Here is a 16,631-nt window from a genome sequence, read left to right as displayed (position 1 = left end):
GAGAGACAGAGACAGTCAGAGAGAAAAAGATAGAGACAGATGGAGATAGACAGAGAAGCAGACACAGTAAAAACAACCACGTGTGACCACCACACATTCATACATCTGAACAGACAAAGGGATCCACATGCATCCCTTCTCACATGGGTCCTGGCCACTGGATCAGCAACCACATCCAACTTCTATGTGTCCTGACAGTTGGGTGGGCCAACTCAAAGCCCTGGATCTGGGCCTGGGTGGTAGCTGAACTGCTCAGCTTGCCCTTCCTTCTTTGTACCACCAGGACAAACTTGCCAGCACTGTTCCAGCTAGGCCACCCAATGTCTCCACCAGCAGGAGGCAGGTCAACACTCCTGCTCTCATGCCTTTGGGAAGGACTCCCCTACACTTAGGTTCCCAGAGCCAGCTTGACTGTGCTGCCAAGTCAAGGCACAGACCTACTCATTCTAGGGCTGACAAGTGTCTGGGACAACTCTTCCATTCTCAAGCACTCAGGGCTGGCTCAGCTGCACCCCATCCCCCCTACCAGGGCCAGCTCTGTTGTGTTGTCCAGGCAAGAAGCAGGACTTACTCTCCTGCTCTCATAACCCTTGGGGGTCAGCTCTCCCAACTGCTGCAGGCAGCAGGGGGAAAGGGGACAAGGAACATCAACTTTGTGCCCAGGTCACTTCTCAGCAGACAAGTGGTGGGGCCAGCTCTCCTATACTTATACCCCCAGGGTTGGGTCACCTGCCACCAGGGCCAGCTCCACTGTGCCCTCTGGGCAAGGTACAGAACTGGCTTTCCTGAGTGTTGGTACTGACTACCCTAAACTTCTATGAGAACACATTTTCATATTCTATATAAGTGAAATTATATGGTACTTATATTTCTATGCTTAGATTACTTCACTCAAATTAATATTCTTCAATCCCATCCCTGTTGTACCAAATAGCAGGATTTCATCCTTTTATGGCTAAATAGTATGATTAGTATATATGTACTTCTTATTTCTTTATCCAGTCATTATCTGATAGACAATGAGCTTTTTTTTTTTTTTTTTTTTTTTTTTTTGTATATTGGCTACTGCAATTAATGTTGCAACCAAGAAGAGAGTACAGACTCTTTAATGTAATGAATTCATTTCCTGTGTTTATATACCCAGGAGCAGAATAGATAGCTGTATCATACAGTAGCTCAATTTTCTTTTGAGGGACACACATCTGAGTTTCCATAATGACCATATTACTTTATGTTTCTATCAGTTGTGTCCTCTTCACCAGCACTTGAGATTTTTGCGTTTATTATAATAATTATTTCTTTTTTCTTCTTTTTAAAAAATTTATTAGATATTTCCTTTATTTACATTTCAAATGTTATCCCCTTTCCTGGTTTCCCCTCCAAAAACCCCCTATGCCCTCCTGTCTTCCCCTGCTCACACCCACCCACTCCCTCTTCCCTGTCCTGGCATTCCCCTATACTGGGGCATGGATTCTTCACAGGATCAAGGGCCCCTCCTAACACTGATATCTGACAAGGCTATCCTCTGCTACATACATATGTGGCTGGTGCCATGGGTCCCTCCATGTGTACTCTTTCGTTGGTGATTTAGTCCCTGGGAGCTCTGGGGGATACTGGTTGGTTCATATTGTTGTTCCTCCTATGGGGCTGCAAACCCCTTCAGCTCCTTGGTTCTTTCTCTAGCTCCTCCACTGGGGACCCTGTGCTCCGTCCAATGGATGGCCGTGAGCATCTCCTTCTTTATTTGTCAGGCACTGGCAGAGCCCCTCAGGAGACAAGTATATCAGACTCCTATCAGGAAGCACTTGTCGGCATCCCCAACAGTGTCTGGGTTTGGTGATTGTAAATGGGATATATCCCCTGGTGAGTCAGTCTCTAGATGGTCATTCCTTCAGTCTCTGCTCCACACTTTGTCTCTGTATCTCCTCCCATGGGTAGTTTGTTCCCCCTTCTAAGAAGGATCGAAATATCCACACTTTGGTCTTCCTTGGGATTTTTGTATTTATTATAATAGTTATTTCTGCTAGAATTAGGTGTGATCTCATTGGGGTTTTGATTTGTGCTTCTTTGATGAATAATGATTATCAACATTTTTCATATGCTTGTTGCCTATTTATATATCTTGTTTTGAGAAATGTCTATTTCAACCAATGGTGCTGGTGAAGTTTCTATTTTATGCAGAAGAGTGAAACAAGAACATTATTTCTCACCAATTAGAAGAATCAATTCAAATGTATTAAATAACTAAATATATGTCTGGGAAAAAAATGAAGTTAGAAGAAAATATAGTGTGGGAACTGGGATCCAGGCCTGGGTGAGGGAGGCAGAGTCACAAACCCGGGAAACAGACTCTGGAGGTCAGCATTGAGGTGCAGATTGACTTCATTGAGTGGCAAACATTTTTATACAGCCTTTGGACCAATGGGGAACTGACATGAGCTCTGGAGTAGCCAACCATCCAACTGACAGTATGAGGAGGTGCCAGGTTGCTAGCTCCATAGGGGACTTCCGTAAAGACGGGAAGCTGTCACCATTATGTTCTGGGGCCATTCTGAGGTTCTACTAGTTTTCTAGGATCCTCTATTTTGTGTCACATGGTACACCAGTGGACATGGGGACTTGTACTATTAGAGTGGTATGGAAGCCTCCCTCACCATCTGCCTGGCCCCACCCAGGGGCCTTAGTGCCCATAATATAAGAGAACTTCAGCAAGTCCAGACTCTTCCATTCTTTGTTTCACTTTCAGATGCTGCTCTTGTGTTTCTAGTTAACAGAATGGGGTATTATTGAACAATGCTCTAACACTCTACAGTTCTCTTTCTCACTTGGGGATTTGATGAGACATGTCCCAGACAAAGATACCGGTCTGAGAGACACAACAATTTAATTTCTCTTATGGACATATGCTGTATGTGTATAGAGCATATAAATATTTTCTTAGACAAAGCTCTAAAAGCACAGAAAAGTAAAGCAAGAGTCAGACCTTAAAGGCTTTCATATGGCAGAAGTGAAGATACAACCTATATAAGGGAAGAAAATAATTTCCAATTACACATCTAACAAGAGTTTAATATGGAAATCTACAGGTGACTCCTAGCAGAGAACTTTTGGTGATTAAAGACAAAATTGAGTCTCTTATGTCTGGCTCTTCTTTATGGAATAAGAAGCAAAGGGAGAAAATATTTATATGCTCTATACACATACAGCATATGTCCATAAGAGAAATTAAATTTTTGTGTCTCTCAGACCAGTATCTTTGTCTGGGACATGTCTCATCAAATCCCCAAGTGAGAAAGAGAACTGTAGAGTGTTAGAGCATTGTTCAATAATACCCCATTCTGTTAACTAGAAACACAAGAGCAGCATCTGAAAGTGAAACAAAGAATGGAAGAGTCTGGACTTGCTGAAGTTCTCAAAATGGCATGTACTAGCTATGGGTGGTTGCAAAATGAGAGGAGATCTATTCAAAGATTCAAAATAAACAATATACCATGTTAATGAATGAATACACATGCATAATATATACTCAAATAATACAGACTTAAGGAGACAAAGAGGTGTTAAACATAAATACTAGCTGGCTATGGTAACACATACCTGTATTATCAGCTTCTGGGAGGCTGAGGCAGAGAGATGGCTAGTTCAAGGTCAGCAGTGCTATACACAGTAAGTTCTAGTTCAGCCTTGGCTGCATATTGAGCCCATGTCTCAAAAAACAATCACAGAAAGCAACAATAACTATACCGAAAATTTAATCTTTATTCATTATTTCCCTATTATTACCTATCCATATTTTCCCCTCTACACTCTCCCTCTTCTGATTTTATGGAAGACAGAATCTTATGGAGTCCAAACTGGCCTAAACGTCATTATGTTGTATAGGGTAGGTAGCCTTGTACCTATAATGTTATGATCTCTGTGCTTCCTATATTATTTGGATTACAGGTGTGTGGTCACCACAATCAGCTTATTTTTTTTTCTACCAAAGCAGCTTCTCTTCCACACAGACTTGTGAATAAGAGTATAAACATTTTTCAGTTTACATTTGGTTTGTAAAAGCTATTAAGATAATACATGTGAGACTTGTATTTTTTCTTTTTCTTTCTTTTTAATTTTTTTCTTCGCTCATTACATTCCCAATCACATTTTCCCTTCCTTTTCCTCCAAGTCCCTCTCTCACCTCCCCACTTCACCCCGATCCACTCCTCCTACTGCTTCCCTTCAGAAAAGGCCAAGCCTCCCCAAGATATCAACCAAACACTGCATAACAAATTATAATAAGAACAGACACATACTGTCATATCAAGGCTAGACAAGGCAACCCAGTAGGAGAAAAGGGTCTCAAAAGCAGGCAAAAATGTCAGAGACAGCCCCTTCTCCACCATTAGGAGTCCCGAAAAACACCAAGCTACACAATCATAGCATATATGCAGGGGGCCTAGGTCAGACCCATACAGGCTCCTTGATTGTTGGTCCAGAGACCTGCATTTCTAATGTAAATGTTCTGAATAATGAAAAAAGAAAGGAACTATTGATTCAAACAATTTATGATTCATAAAATCATAGTCTGCCTATTCTATTTGTCCTGCTAAGTATCTTCCAGTCATATATATACACACATGTATGTGTGTGTATGTATGTATGTATGTATGTATATCCTATCCAATTTAGTTTAGATGCTGATACCATGACTATTTAAAAGATGGGCAGTGATGCCAATGATTATTACATAGTTTATTGTGGGCCAATAAAATTGGGAATGCTGCTTAGTTTTCTCTTGACTTGTCTTCTAGGCAGGAGAACACACAAGGCTATTTAGAGCAGCTTCCTATAAGTCTACTAAAGTTAAATCTTAGATGGCTACTTTGAATATAGCTGCAATGGTGCTTCATAGTCACTTCTGTCCAGTATTTATGTTATTTGTCATGTATAGTGTACCTCTGCCCTTTCCTATGAATGAGAGAAGGAATAGAGAAAAATAAATGACTTAAGTATCTCCAAGCTTTATAATAATCATTATTATTATTATTATTATTATTATTATTATTTTGTTTTTCAAGACAGGGTTTCTGTGTATAGCCCTGGCTGTCCTGGAACTCACTTTGTAGACCAAGCTGGCCTTGAACTCAGAAATCCGCCTGCCTCTGCTTCCTCAATGCTGGGATTAAAGGTGTGTGCCACCACGCCTGGCTTATTATTTATATTTTATGTTTTATGTTTTATAGGGGATCTGTTAAAGATAAATGCAAGTTCTTCTGCTGCCAGAGGCTTAATTAGAAAGCTAAAGAATATACTGTTGCCTTGTGGTAGAAAATGGGTATCTTAGGGTTACTATTGCTGTGATGAAACACCATGACCAAAAAGCAACTTGGGAAAAAGAGGGTATGTTTGGCTTACACTTCCACATTGCTGTTCATCACTGAAGGAAGTCAGGACAGGACCTCAAACAGGGCAGGAATGTTGAGGCAGGAGCTGATGCAGAGGCCATGGAGGAATGCTGCTTACTGGCTTGCTTCCTATGGCTTGCTCAACCTGCTTTCTTATAATAGCCAGGACAAGAAGCCAGGAGTGGCACTCTCTACAATTGGGTGGGCTCTCCCCATCAATCACCAATTAAGAAAATACCCTAAAGGCCTGCCTACAGCCAATCTTATGGAGACATTTTTTTTTTCTTTTTAAATTGAGACTCCCTCTTTTCAGATGATTTTAGCTTGTGTCAAGTTGACAGAAAACTGTGCATCACAATGACTGACAGCTATTTTTGAGAAGCAGTCTTGGTTTGGCTGTGGTTATTTCTCATTAGGTTCTCTCTTTTATAACTGTGAGATTTCCCTCTTATTTCCTAGAATGCACATTTATTGTTAGTGTAATTCATGTGACATTTACTGGATTTGGTCTTATAAAACAAACTCATGTTTCCTATGCCTGGATAATCTCTCTTGCATGTCTGGAAATGAAATGATTTGTGTTGTCTTCATCATATTCACCACATTATTAGGCGTACAGGTAGGGGTCAAGAAATCAACAATGGTTTTGAAATTTAGGCAGGAAACCTAATTGAGAAGCCACAGAGTTGTGGGATCTATAAAAAGTGATAAAATAAAGCTTGTTCATTTATTCAAGTGGGAAAGATTGTTCCCAGAACAATGAATGTCATACTTTACAGCATATGACAGTTATCTGGCTGCCACTTAGAATAAGACATTTGAGCTCCATCTCTGGCTTTCTAATTATTCAGAAATGAAGTAGTACTTTAGAATTTGCCTGGTTATTGGGCTTCACATATAACATCTTATTAGATGGGTATTTATTTATTTTGGAGATAAGGTTTCATTCCTGACCTGTAATATGCTATGTAGGTCAGACAGACCTTGAACTCCTAGAGATCTGCCTGTATCTTCCTCTCTGAGTATTGGGATTAAAGGTGAATTCTAGCATGCCAGCCCCATTTACTTCATATTTTACCTATTTGAGGCAGAGCCTCATTATGGTTTTTGAGGTTAGTTTAGAGCTTACAATGTTATTGTCCAAATTGTGTGGGCAGCTTGCTCTATGCTTCCTGTATGGAATTATATTTGTGGGGTGAATTAGCATGCTGGGCAATAATGTTATATTTGGTACATAATCCTACATCTTCATGAGTTACAAAGTGATGTTGGGACGCACCCATACATTCTATAGTGATTAAGTCAAGGTGAGTGGAATATCCATTTTCTCAAACATTTACATTTTTGTTTAAAAATATTTTAAGCAGAGTCTTCTCATATCTGTGGAGCTCCCCTGCCTCTAAGGTTCAGGGAACATCACGGAAGAAGGCCTGGAAAGATGGTAAGAGCCAAAAGATCAGGTGGCTTGCAGTGAGATCCTGTCTCTTAGAAAAGTTAGAAGCTAGTCTCATAAACTCTCACTACCATGAGTGTCAAATGTGAGCCCAATAAGGAGGGCAGCACTGAATACAACAAACTGGACAGGACAAAGCCCACAAGCAAGCATAGGTAACTGAGGGAAGCTGGGGATGAGAGAGGTAGCTTTCACTAGGGAAGAGCACACCCATTTGTTACCCAGTGCCAAACAGCTCTGAAAACATGCATACAGGTAGCATTATATAGATCAAACAGGTTATATTTAAGTATGTATATATATATATATATATATGTGTGTGTGTGTATGTATATATATACATACATACATATATATATATATATATATGCATGCAAAACAGTAAAAAGAAGGTATATTATTGTTATGTATCATATATAGCTGTCCTTTCCTATGAATGAGGATAGAGGGGGAAAATAAAGGAGTTAAATATTTAAGGGACTAAAGAGATGCCAACCTGTTCTGACTTTATTTTGTATCTGCCTAGTCACTTCTCAGCCTTCCTTTCCCAATACCCACATCTGCCTTGGCAATGCTATTGAGACCATCTGGGATCCTCCTGGTCACAGTTTATCTGTATTAACTAAAATAATTAATGTTTGTGCAAGCTAAAACAGAAAATAAAATAAGTAGAGGAAGTATAGATCAAAAATAATTGTCACGTTGTGTCTGGAAAATACTGATAAATCTCTGGAAAAAGACAGATGTTACAGAGGTACTTCAGCCTCTTCGAACACTGATGTGATTGTGCTTCTTTCTCTCTTTCTTTCTTTCTTTCTTTCTTTCTTTCTTTCTTTCTTTCTTTCTTTCTTTCTTCCTTTCTTTTTTCTCTCTTTCTGTTTTTAAATGCTCTTGATCTGGCCATCATTAAAGGAAAGATTCTTATATGCTTAATTGCCTTAATTAGTGTGATTGTCAGTAACTAGCATTGGTCATTTCAGTATCTCTAAACAATTTATATTTTTTAATTTATAGGGGAATTGTTAAGGGAAATGTAAAATCCCTCTGCAGTCAGAAGCTTAACTAGATAGGTAGAAAATTATAACTACTTTTGACAGGTAGGTTCAGTTTGGCAGTAAAATTTGAAGGGGAATAGGAAGAAGTATATAGAAAGGTTTGAAGGGAGGAAAAAATGTGAAGAAATGTAATTGCATTATAATCACAAATAAATTGAAGTTTAGACCATCAATAAGGCAATAAACTATAAGGAATTATAAAGAAAAGTCTTTCAGCCAAGGCTAAGGTTATGTGTGCTGGTCTGTAACTAGAGAAATTTAGGGAGACCTTGCCTTGAAAAAAGAAAAGAAAAAAAAAAAAAAAACGTTTTCAAAACAAGCCCTGCAACCACTGACGCGGCTTGGCAAGCCCGCTCAGTCACTCTACTGCCCCAGCAAACCCTCTCGTCTATTTATTATTCAAGATAATATCACAACTTATTCTTTGTAATTTTAAGGTAGTTAAAACAACTATTATTTTATTCTGAAATGTCCATCTTGTGGTAGTTTTCTGATTTGAATCCACTTCACTACTGGAGTTACATCGCCAGAGGCTTAACCTCCATTTTAAAATTGGGGGCTGGCACGCGCTAGACAGTTGGCAGTTGGCGGGAATGGGCAGGTGTGGGGGGGTGTCCGTTACTGGTCACTTCCATTGTCTGAGTTTGGCAGGGGTGCACCCGTGAATACAGAGCTTTGTAAGTCTTTTATTTCTTCTAGACTCTGGAGATTCAGACAAGAAATAATCTGACAAAACTTTAAAACCTCCCTACTATAATTTTTTGACCCCGTCCCTTGGTTTAAAGTCCAACTGAGGGAAGCACTGATTCTGGATTCCCCCCCTGCCTGCCGGTGAAAATGGTACGGTCCGGGGCAGTTTTCTTCGCGCCTTCTCGAGCAGGCAGCAGTTACTAGAAGCTCACGCGCGGAGGCGGTTATGCCGCGAGGCCGGCCGTTACTCCGTTGCTGAGGCCGTTATGCTAAGACAGACGGTTAGTACTCCTTTTTCTTTTCTTTTCTTTTTTTTTTTTTAATTTTTAAACTACTTCATTTCCAATTTGTGCGGTTTTGGGTTTGTTTGGTTTTTTTTTTTGGCGGGGTGGGGATTTTTTTTTCTTCCATAGACTGGAACATTTCCAGTGTTCCAGCTTTTGTTCTAATTGTCTATAGTTCTTTAGTTTGGTAAAAGTTCTTGTTTTATTATCTGGTAAAAACTTTTGTTGTTGTTTTGTTTGTTTTTTGTTGTTGTTGTTTTTGGTTCATATATTTGTATTTGGTATTAGGGGTCAAGATGCCAGAGGAAATTTGGCTGACAGAATTAGCCACACAATCTGGACGGTTTTCTGTTAAACCAACAAATTTGAACATCCAACAGGGAAAAATAATGTTTAAAATTGTCTTTACATGCAATATTATTTTCTGTTAAAAACATTATTTTTTTCCAGTCTAGATAGTGCCTTTGTTAGCTGTAAAGGAGATATTTAAGGGAAAAACCTTTCGGGTTCCCTTAGTACTTTAGAACAGGCTCCCCACAACATAGGCACCAGGGACTGGCTTTGCTAGAGTCCAACTCAGAGGTTAGCTATCAGCCTTAGTTTGCCAGTCCCTGGTGCCCACAAATCAGGATCCTGAACAGAGACAGTGGGTTTATGTAATTACTAGGGATAGCAACTTTTAGAAAAATGCTTTCTCAAAAACGTACATTTGAGTTCCTCAAAAAGGAATTTGGCAATTCCCTGTTAGTATTCCCTGTTCTGAAACCTGTGTACATGGCATTTGATAAGTTTTCTTTTTTCTTTCTTTCTTTTTTTTTTTAAAGATGGGTTCAGTGAGGGCACAGATTATTTAATCTTGTAATAGAATTTAGCACACCCTTAGTCAGTAATTATTTGTGGTGATCTTGAAATATACTTCTTTTGTTAAGGTCATTCTTAATGATGCCATTTTCTTAATTTCTTTTTCAGATTATTCCTTGTAAAGCTATAGACGTCCAATTGATTTGTCTATTGAGCTTGCATCCTAAAATCTTGACCTTGTTTGTTAGCTCTAATAATTTTTTCTGTAGTTTTTTTTAAACCTATCTGCATATATGCTGGTTTGTGTATATTTAGTTTTTGGAGTAAGTCTTATGTCCTGTGATAAACTCATTTTTAGTGGTATTTTACATATATTGCTAAAATAAGTTTGTTAGTAATTACTTAAGGATGTCGCTGGTATATTAGTGAATTAGTTTTTAATTTCCTTTTTTTGTGTGCTGTCTTTGGATGGTTTTAGTATCCTGAGTTTTATTTTGTTTTGCTTTGTTTTTTGAGATAGAAATAGAACTAATGTTAAATATTCTTTAAATTCTTAGTTTATTTTCCCATGTAAAATATCTGGGCCTACAGAATAATTTTTGGAAGAGTTATAAATTAAATTTTTAATTTTTTAACTATTGGCTTATATCCATGTGTGCATATTAAATATTTTACTTCTAAATTATGAGTGATGTTGGCCTATAACTTTCTTTTTTGTGTGTGCTGTCTTTGGATGGTTTCTGTATTATTGAGTTGGCTGTTACTACCTGAGTTTTTTGTGTTGTTGTTTTGAGATAGGTATAGAATTGATGTTAAATATTTTTGAAATGCTTGGTTTGTTTCTCCATGTAAAGCTCCTGGGCTTTGAGATTAATTTTTAGAGGAATTGCAAGTTAAAATTTTAATTTTTTTAAACTATGGGCTTATGGCCATGTGCACATATTAAGTATTTTATTTCAGTGAGTGATGTTGGCCTGCAATTTTCATTTTGTGTGTGTTGTGTTTGGATGGTTTTAGTATCATTTAATTTGTGGTGTTTACTGTTGTTGTTTGTTTGTTTTGATGGGCATAGTACTAATGTTAACACATGGACAGCAGTAATTGGACCTAGGGAGTTATTAATAATAAAAATTAAAAGTAGGATGTGGAGCTGGGAGAAATATGGGATTGAAAGGTTCTAGGTATAATTGGATGAAGGTAAATATGGGCAGATATGGAGGTAGATATGGGTAGATTTAGTAAAAATGTATTGAATCTTATAAAAATAAAAATATTTTAAAAACTGTTCACTCAAATTGCTTCATATTGGATATACTATGGACATTTGAATTTCCTGAGAAATTGGTGCACTTTATTTAAATTGACAAACTTGTTTGAATATTAATATTTATTGATTACTTTTAGTGGCAGTAGGCTCCTTAGTGATGTGCTCTGTTTGTTATCTCATTTTAAACAGTTTTATTGAAATATAACTGAAATGTAAGACCTGCAAAAAATATATATAATGATATGTAAATATCTACAATAACATCACTACAATTAAAGTAGTTCTTTTATTTCTGGTATTTTTTTTTTCTTCCTTTGTCTCTGTGTTTCTCTCCCAAAACTAGGGTTGCTTCTTTATTTTTTGACACATGGTCTACATTTGTAGCTCAGGCTAGCTTTGAACTAACTATATTGCCTCAACCTCCTGCATAAAGACTGAGATTATAGGTGTACGCCACCACACCATTGGGATTCTAGACACTATGGGTGGAATGTCTCTATAACGAATTCCTATCTATTAAGATTTGTTTTAAGTGTGAGTGTGTATTATATATATTACGTGTTGTATGTATGCAATATGCATCTTTTAATCCTCCCTTTGTGTCTTTTTTATATTGTTAAGTTCTCTCTTTTCCTTATTTGTCTTGCTAGAACTTGTCAAGTGTTTCATCAAGTGTACCAGCCTTTTGTTTTATATATTCACTAATACTTTCTCCCTTTTCATTGTCAGATGCCTTGGAACTGGAGTTACAGGCAGTTGTGAGTTGTCATGTGAGTGTACAATAGGAATTGAACCAAGGTCCTCTGCAAGAGTAGTAAGCACTCTTAACCACCAAGCTCTCTCTCCAGCTCCTCTGTTATTTTTCACTCTTTCCATGCTTTTCTTCTTGATGTTCCAGTTCTTTCTCTATTGGCTTTTTTAAAAATGTTTGTTTGTTTGCTTATTTGTTTTGCTATTTTGTGATCATTCTGTTTGTAGATTATTGGTAACAGAGTCTCTTTATTTCCCATAATCTGAAAAACACTTGATTTTAATCCCTTCACCCCTAAAGTATATTGTCACTGCAATATATTTCTGGATTGGCAGGTTTGTAATTTAGTTCTTGGAAAGCATTGTGTTATTCCTTCTGGTATCATGGTTTCTGATAAACAATCCATTGTAATTTACATATTTTGATGCCCATTTGAAAGGTGATATTTCTCCTTTGCAGCTATCAAGGGGATTCTTTGTTGTTTAAGTGTTTTTCTCTAAAGTTATAAAAATGTTCTTTCATTTTAATCTACATTTCCATTTTAATATAGTTTTCTATAGTTCATTTTCACATTTAAATCATGGACCCCTCTGGAATATAATTTCATGTGAGATAGATAACTTTTTCTACTGGGATTTAATGTAGAGTACAGGGAGGAAAAGAAAGGGCAGTTCACACTGCGCGCCTGGAGGTGGTACATTGGAAAATGATGGAGTTAAGGGCTAGCACTTCTTTCCTCTGTGTTCTTTTTGATTCCTACCCTGAGAGAAGGTTAAGTAAACTTGAGGCATGAAGACTAAGGGGAAATAAAATTTTGAAGTTTTAGAAAGAGCCAATCATGTTGGTACACGCCCATACTCCCAGCACTTAGAAAATGAGGCGCGACAATCTTGAATTTGAAGTTATCTCAGGCTATATAGTAAAATCCTATGTCAAAGCCTAAATGATTAAAAAAAAAAGTACCTTTGCATTTTGTGATGAACTAGAATGCAATAGGTAAACCTAAATTATTTCTTTTGTTATTTTTATGTTGCGACTGATTGATGGGCCCTTTCTTCTTTTGATTAAAGCACAGTGACTCATTAATTTTTTAATCCTTATGGGACATAGTTATGCACAGTGATGATGCTTGCAGGAGGTCATATGGATGGAGATTATAAAATGAGGCCTGGGATGTGGTTCTGTTGTAGATTCCTTGCTGTACATAGGTAAAGTCCTAGATTTATCCCTGCCATCTCTGTTTTCTCTTTGCCTCCTCAGAGGGTTAGGCAGATCATAAATCAGTAAAGTTTTAATTCCTTCTATATAATTTCTAGTTTTGGGAGCAAAGCCTATGCTCTTTAATTTGCTGAACAACTGAATTAATATATAAATGAAATAAGTGAGAATGTCTCTGTTATAAAATTGCTGTGCCTCAGTGTAGCTTTGTGATATTGGGCAGTTAGTGAGCTGTATTTTGTCATCTTTAAAATGGGAATAATAAAAGTACCTATCTTTCTGGCCAATATCTAGAGCAATAAAATTTTCATAATAGCATAGAGCTGTGGCTAAATTCATCTTAATTTCTATTAGCTTTCTGCACTTCAGGGTCTCGTTCATAAAATAGGGGCCAAAGTTTATGTATGTCCTCTGACCATTTGTAAAGCCTTAAGGACTTAATACTGGACTCTATAAGGGTTGCTAATTGTTTTTATTGACATGGCAGGACATTATTCAGTATTTCTCCCCCACCCATTCTCTAGGAGGATTAAAACATGTCTTTATAGAGACACATTACTCCACAAGCCTAGCCCAACTCAAAACTGCAACTCAATGACCAGTCCATTAGCTCAGGAGTCCAGTTTAAAAATACCCATTCCCTTTTGTTTTCATGGGATCATATAGCTGCCTATGCTGATTGGCACTCTGCTACCAATCATCACCGTGCTTTTTCCTGGAGCAAACTCTAGTGGGCCCCGTTAAGAGAGAGCCCAGGATTGGTTGAGACAGACTGGGTCAGTAAGGTCAGCGGTCTTTGTTCTTTTTCCAGGACTTTCTTGCTCTATCCTTAATCTCAGCGTGAGATAGACGCCTTCCGTTTGTAATGTTAGCTCAAGTGTCTGGCGCCTGCTAGTTAGTCCTTGGTGGTTACTTCTGCTCCTTTTCCCACCCTGTCTTCTTTTGTTGGGATGTGCAGTGGTTCTGTAAGGAAACATTGGTCTCCTTTTGTCAGGTAAAACTTCTTGGAGTGAACCCTGCACAAAAGTGGGCAGAGAGGGATTACTGTAAGATGAGATAGAAAAGCTAATGAGAATGGGTTTCTGCTTTCAGACAGATGATGCAGTATACATGGCCACATCAGAGTACTTTTACAAAAGGTCTTTCACAGTGAAAGTGTAAACAATTGGTTTCTTGTACATGTGCTGTGAGATCTGCTGTATTTCTAAGACAGAGAGTGCTACTTCAAAATGTCTTTTGAACTACAGATTAAAGGGTAGAAACTTGTCATCTCTCTTGTTATCCCTTTTATTTCTGCTGACTTCTTCAGCCCTCTTCAACTCTGGTTTTCCTAGGGATGTCTTCTGCTAAGATTCACTTAGAGTCTTTGAAGGTGAGCAGTCCAAGGGACTGCAGAGCAGAGCCTCTTAAACTTTAAAATGCACACACATCACTAGGAGATGTCTGATTTCATGGTGGGGGGTTGGAAAAGCTGCCAGGTGTTGGTAATGCTGCATGTCATTGATCACTCTTAGAATATGGAGGCAGCTGTGGCCTTGTTGCCTTGTTTTATTAGTTAGTTGGAAAATTAAGGTTTAGATTGCCCAGGGTCATCAAAATAACTTCTGACAGGGTCAGAACTAAACACTAAGCACTTATTTACTCCAGTGCTGTTTTCACTGACATCGGGCTGAGACTTCTTTCCAGTGTTCTGCGTGCAATTATCTTTGATATAAAATGATGTTGTTACTCATCCCTCTAGTCTGTTTTGATCAGATTTTCACTCTGCTACCCTGGTATGGGTTAGAATGCACAGTAGAGAGAATCCCACAATTATCAACATAAAATGAGGGAGATAGAAAACCAGGAAAGAGGAAAGTATTCTGATTTCTTTTCTTTAAGGAAAGTTTGAGGTTTTATAGGTGGTAGAAATCAAGTGTGCCCTTTTATGGTTTTTATTTTATTTTATTGTGTGTTACACACATGTACACACATACACAGAGGGTGGGGAGGGAGGAAAGGAGAGAGAGCAAGAGGGAGGGAAAGGGAGAGAGAGAGAGAGAGAGAGAGGGAGAGGAAATAAGGGAGAGGGAGGGAGGGAGGGAGAGGAAATGAGAGAGAGGGAGGGAGGGAGGGAGAGTGAGAGAAAGAGAGACAGAGAGGCAAAGATAGAGATCCAAGTGTCTTTCTTAATTGATCTCCACTTTATTGTTTTAAATAAAGTATCTCATTGAACTAGGAACTCACAGACAGTTTAGACTGGATGACCAAGGAGTGTGAGGGATCCATCTGTTTCCACCTTCTCTTCTAGTACTCCCTCTTCTAGTTCTGGGGCGATAGGCATGTACTGTTGTGATAGGCTTTTACACGAGTGATGTGGATCCAAACCATCTGGTTCTCTGATTTTTTTGGTTGGGAGACTTTTAATGACTGCTTCTATTTCTTTAGGGTTATGGGACTGTTTAGATGGTTTATCTGATCCCTATTTAACTTTGTTTTGGTATTTGGTATCTGTCTAGAAAATTGTCCATTTCATCCAGATTTTCCAGTTGTGTTGAGTATAGGCTTTTGTGGTAGGATCTGATGATTTTCTTTTAATTTCCTCAGTTTCTGTTGTTATATCTCCGTTTTTCATGTCTGATTTTGTTAATTTGGACACTGTCTCTATGCCCTCTGGTTAGTCTGGCTAAAAGTTTATCAATCTTGTTGATTTTCTCAAAGAATCAGCTCCTGGTTTTGTTGGTTCTTTGTATAGTTCTTTTTGTTTCTGCTTGGTTGATTTCAGCCCTGAGTTTGATTATTTCCTGTCATCTACTCCTCTTGGGTGTATTAGCTTCTTTCTGTTTTAGAGCTTTCAGGTGTGCTGTCAAACTGCTAGTGTAAGGTCTCTCCAGTTTCTTTTTGGAGGCACTTAAAGCTATGAGTTTCCCTCTTACCACTGCTTTCATTATGTTCCATAGATTTTGGTATGATGTGTCTTCATTTTCATTAAATTCTAAAAGGCTTTAATTTCTTTCTTTATTTCTTCTTTGACCAAGTTATCATTGAATAGAGCATTGTTCATCTTCCATATGTATGTGTGCTTTCTGTTGTTTTGTTGGTATTTAAGAGCAGCCTTAGTCCGTGGTGATCTGATTGCGTGCATGGGATTATTTCAGTCTTCTTGTATCTGTTGAGGCCTGATTTGTGGCCGATTATATGGTCAATTTTGGAGAAGGTACCATGAGGTGCTGAGAAGAAGGTATATTCTTTTGTTTTAGGATGAAATGTTCTATAAATATCTGTTAGATCCATTTGGTTCATAACTTCTGTTAGCTTCACTGTGTCTCTGTTTAGTTTGTTTCCATGATCTGTTTCCATTGCTGAGAGTGGGATTTTGAAGTCTCCCACTATTATTGTGTGGGGTGTGATGTGTGCTTGGAGCTTTAGTAAAGTTTCTTTTATGAATGTGGGTGCCCTTGCATTTGGAGCATAGATGTTGAGAATTGAGAGTTCATCTTGGTAGACTTTTTCTTTGACCAGTATGAAGTGTCCTTCCTTATCTTTTTTGATTGAAAGTTGATTTTAGTCAATATTAGAATGGCTACTCCAGCTTGTTACTTGGGACCATTTGCTTGGAAAATTGTTTTCCAAGCTTTTACTCTGAGGTAGTGTCTGTCTTTGTCACTGAGGTGCAGTTTCTGTTAGCAACAAAATCCTGGGTCCTGTTTACATATCCAGTCTGTTAGTCTATGTCTTTTGGGGGA

The 16,631-nt window shown here is 38.1% G+C and overlaps 1 protein-coding gene across 2 annotated transcripts in view; it reads left to right on the top strand.

Moving 5' to 3' along the window:
* Positions 1 to 8,800: 8,800 nt before the first annotated feature.
* Ccnb3 (cyclin B3) overlaps positions 8,801 to 16,631 on the top strand; it is a 61,984-nt gene continuing 54,153 nt past the window's right edge. Inside the window, exons 1-2 of one of the 2 annotated variants that reach the window (NM_183015.3) lie at positions 8,817 to 8,866; positions 11,667 to 11,707. The gene's annotated coding sequence lies outside the window, so the exon portion shown is untranslated. Of the gene's footprint in view, positions 8,867 to 11,666; positions 11,708 to 16,631 lie in introns of both variants that reach the window. The other variant, XM_017318448.1, reaches the window with a different exon arrangement.

This window comes from Mus musculus, chromosome X, assembly GCF_000001635.26.
Source record: "Mus musculus strain C57BL/6J chromosome X, GRCm38.p6 C57BL/6J".
In the NCBI taxonomy this organism is placed as follows: domain Eukaryota; kingdom Metazoa; phylum Chordata; class Mammalia; order Rodentia; family Muridae; genus Mus; species Mus musculus.
The sequence above is the reverse complement of the archived record's forward strand: the minus strand, read 5'-3'. Positions and strand labels throughout refer to the sequence as shown.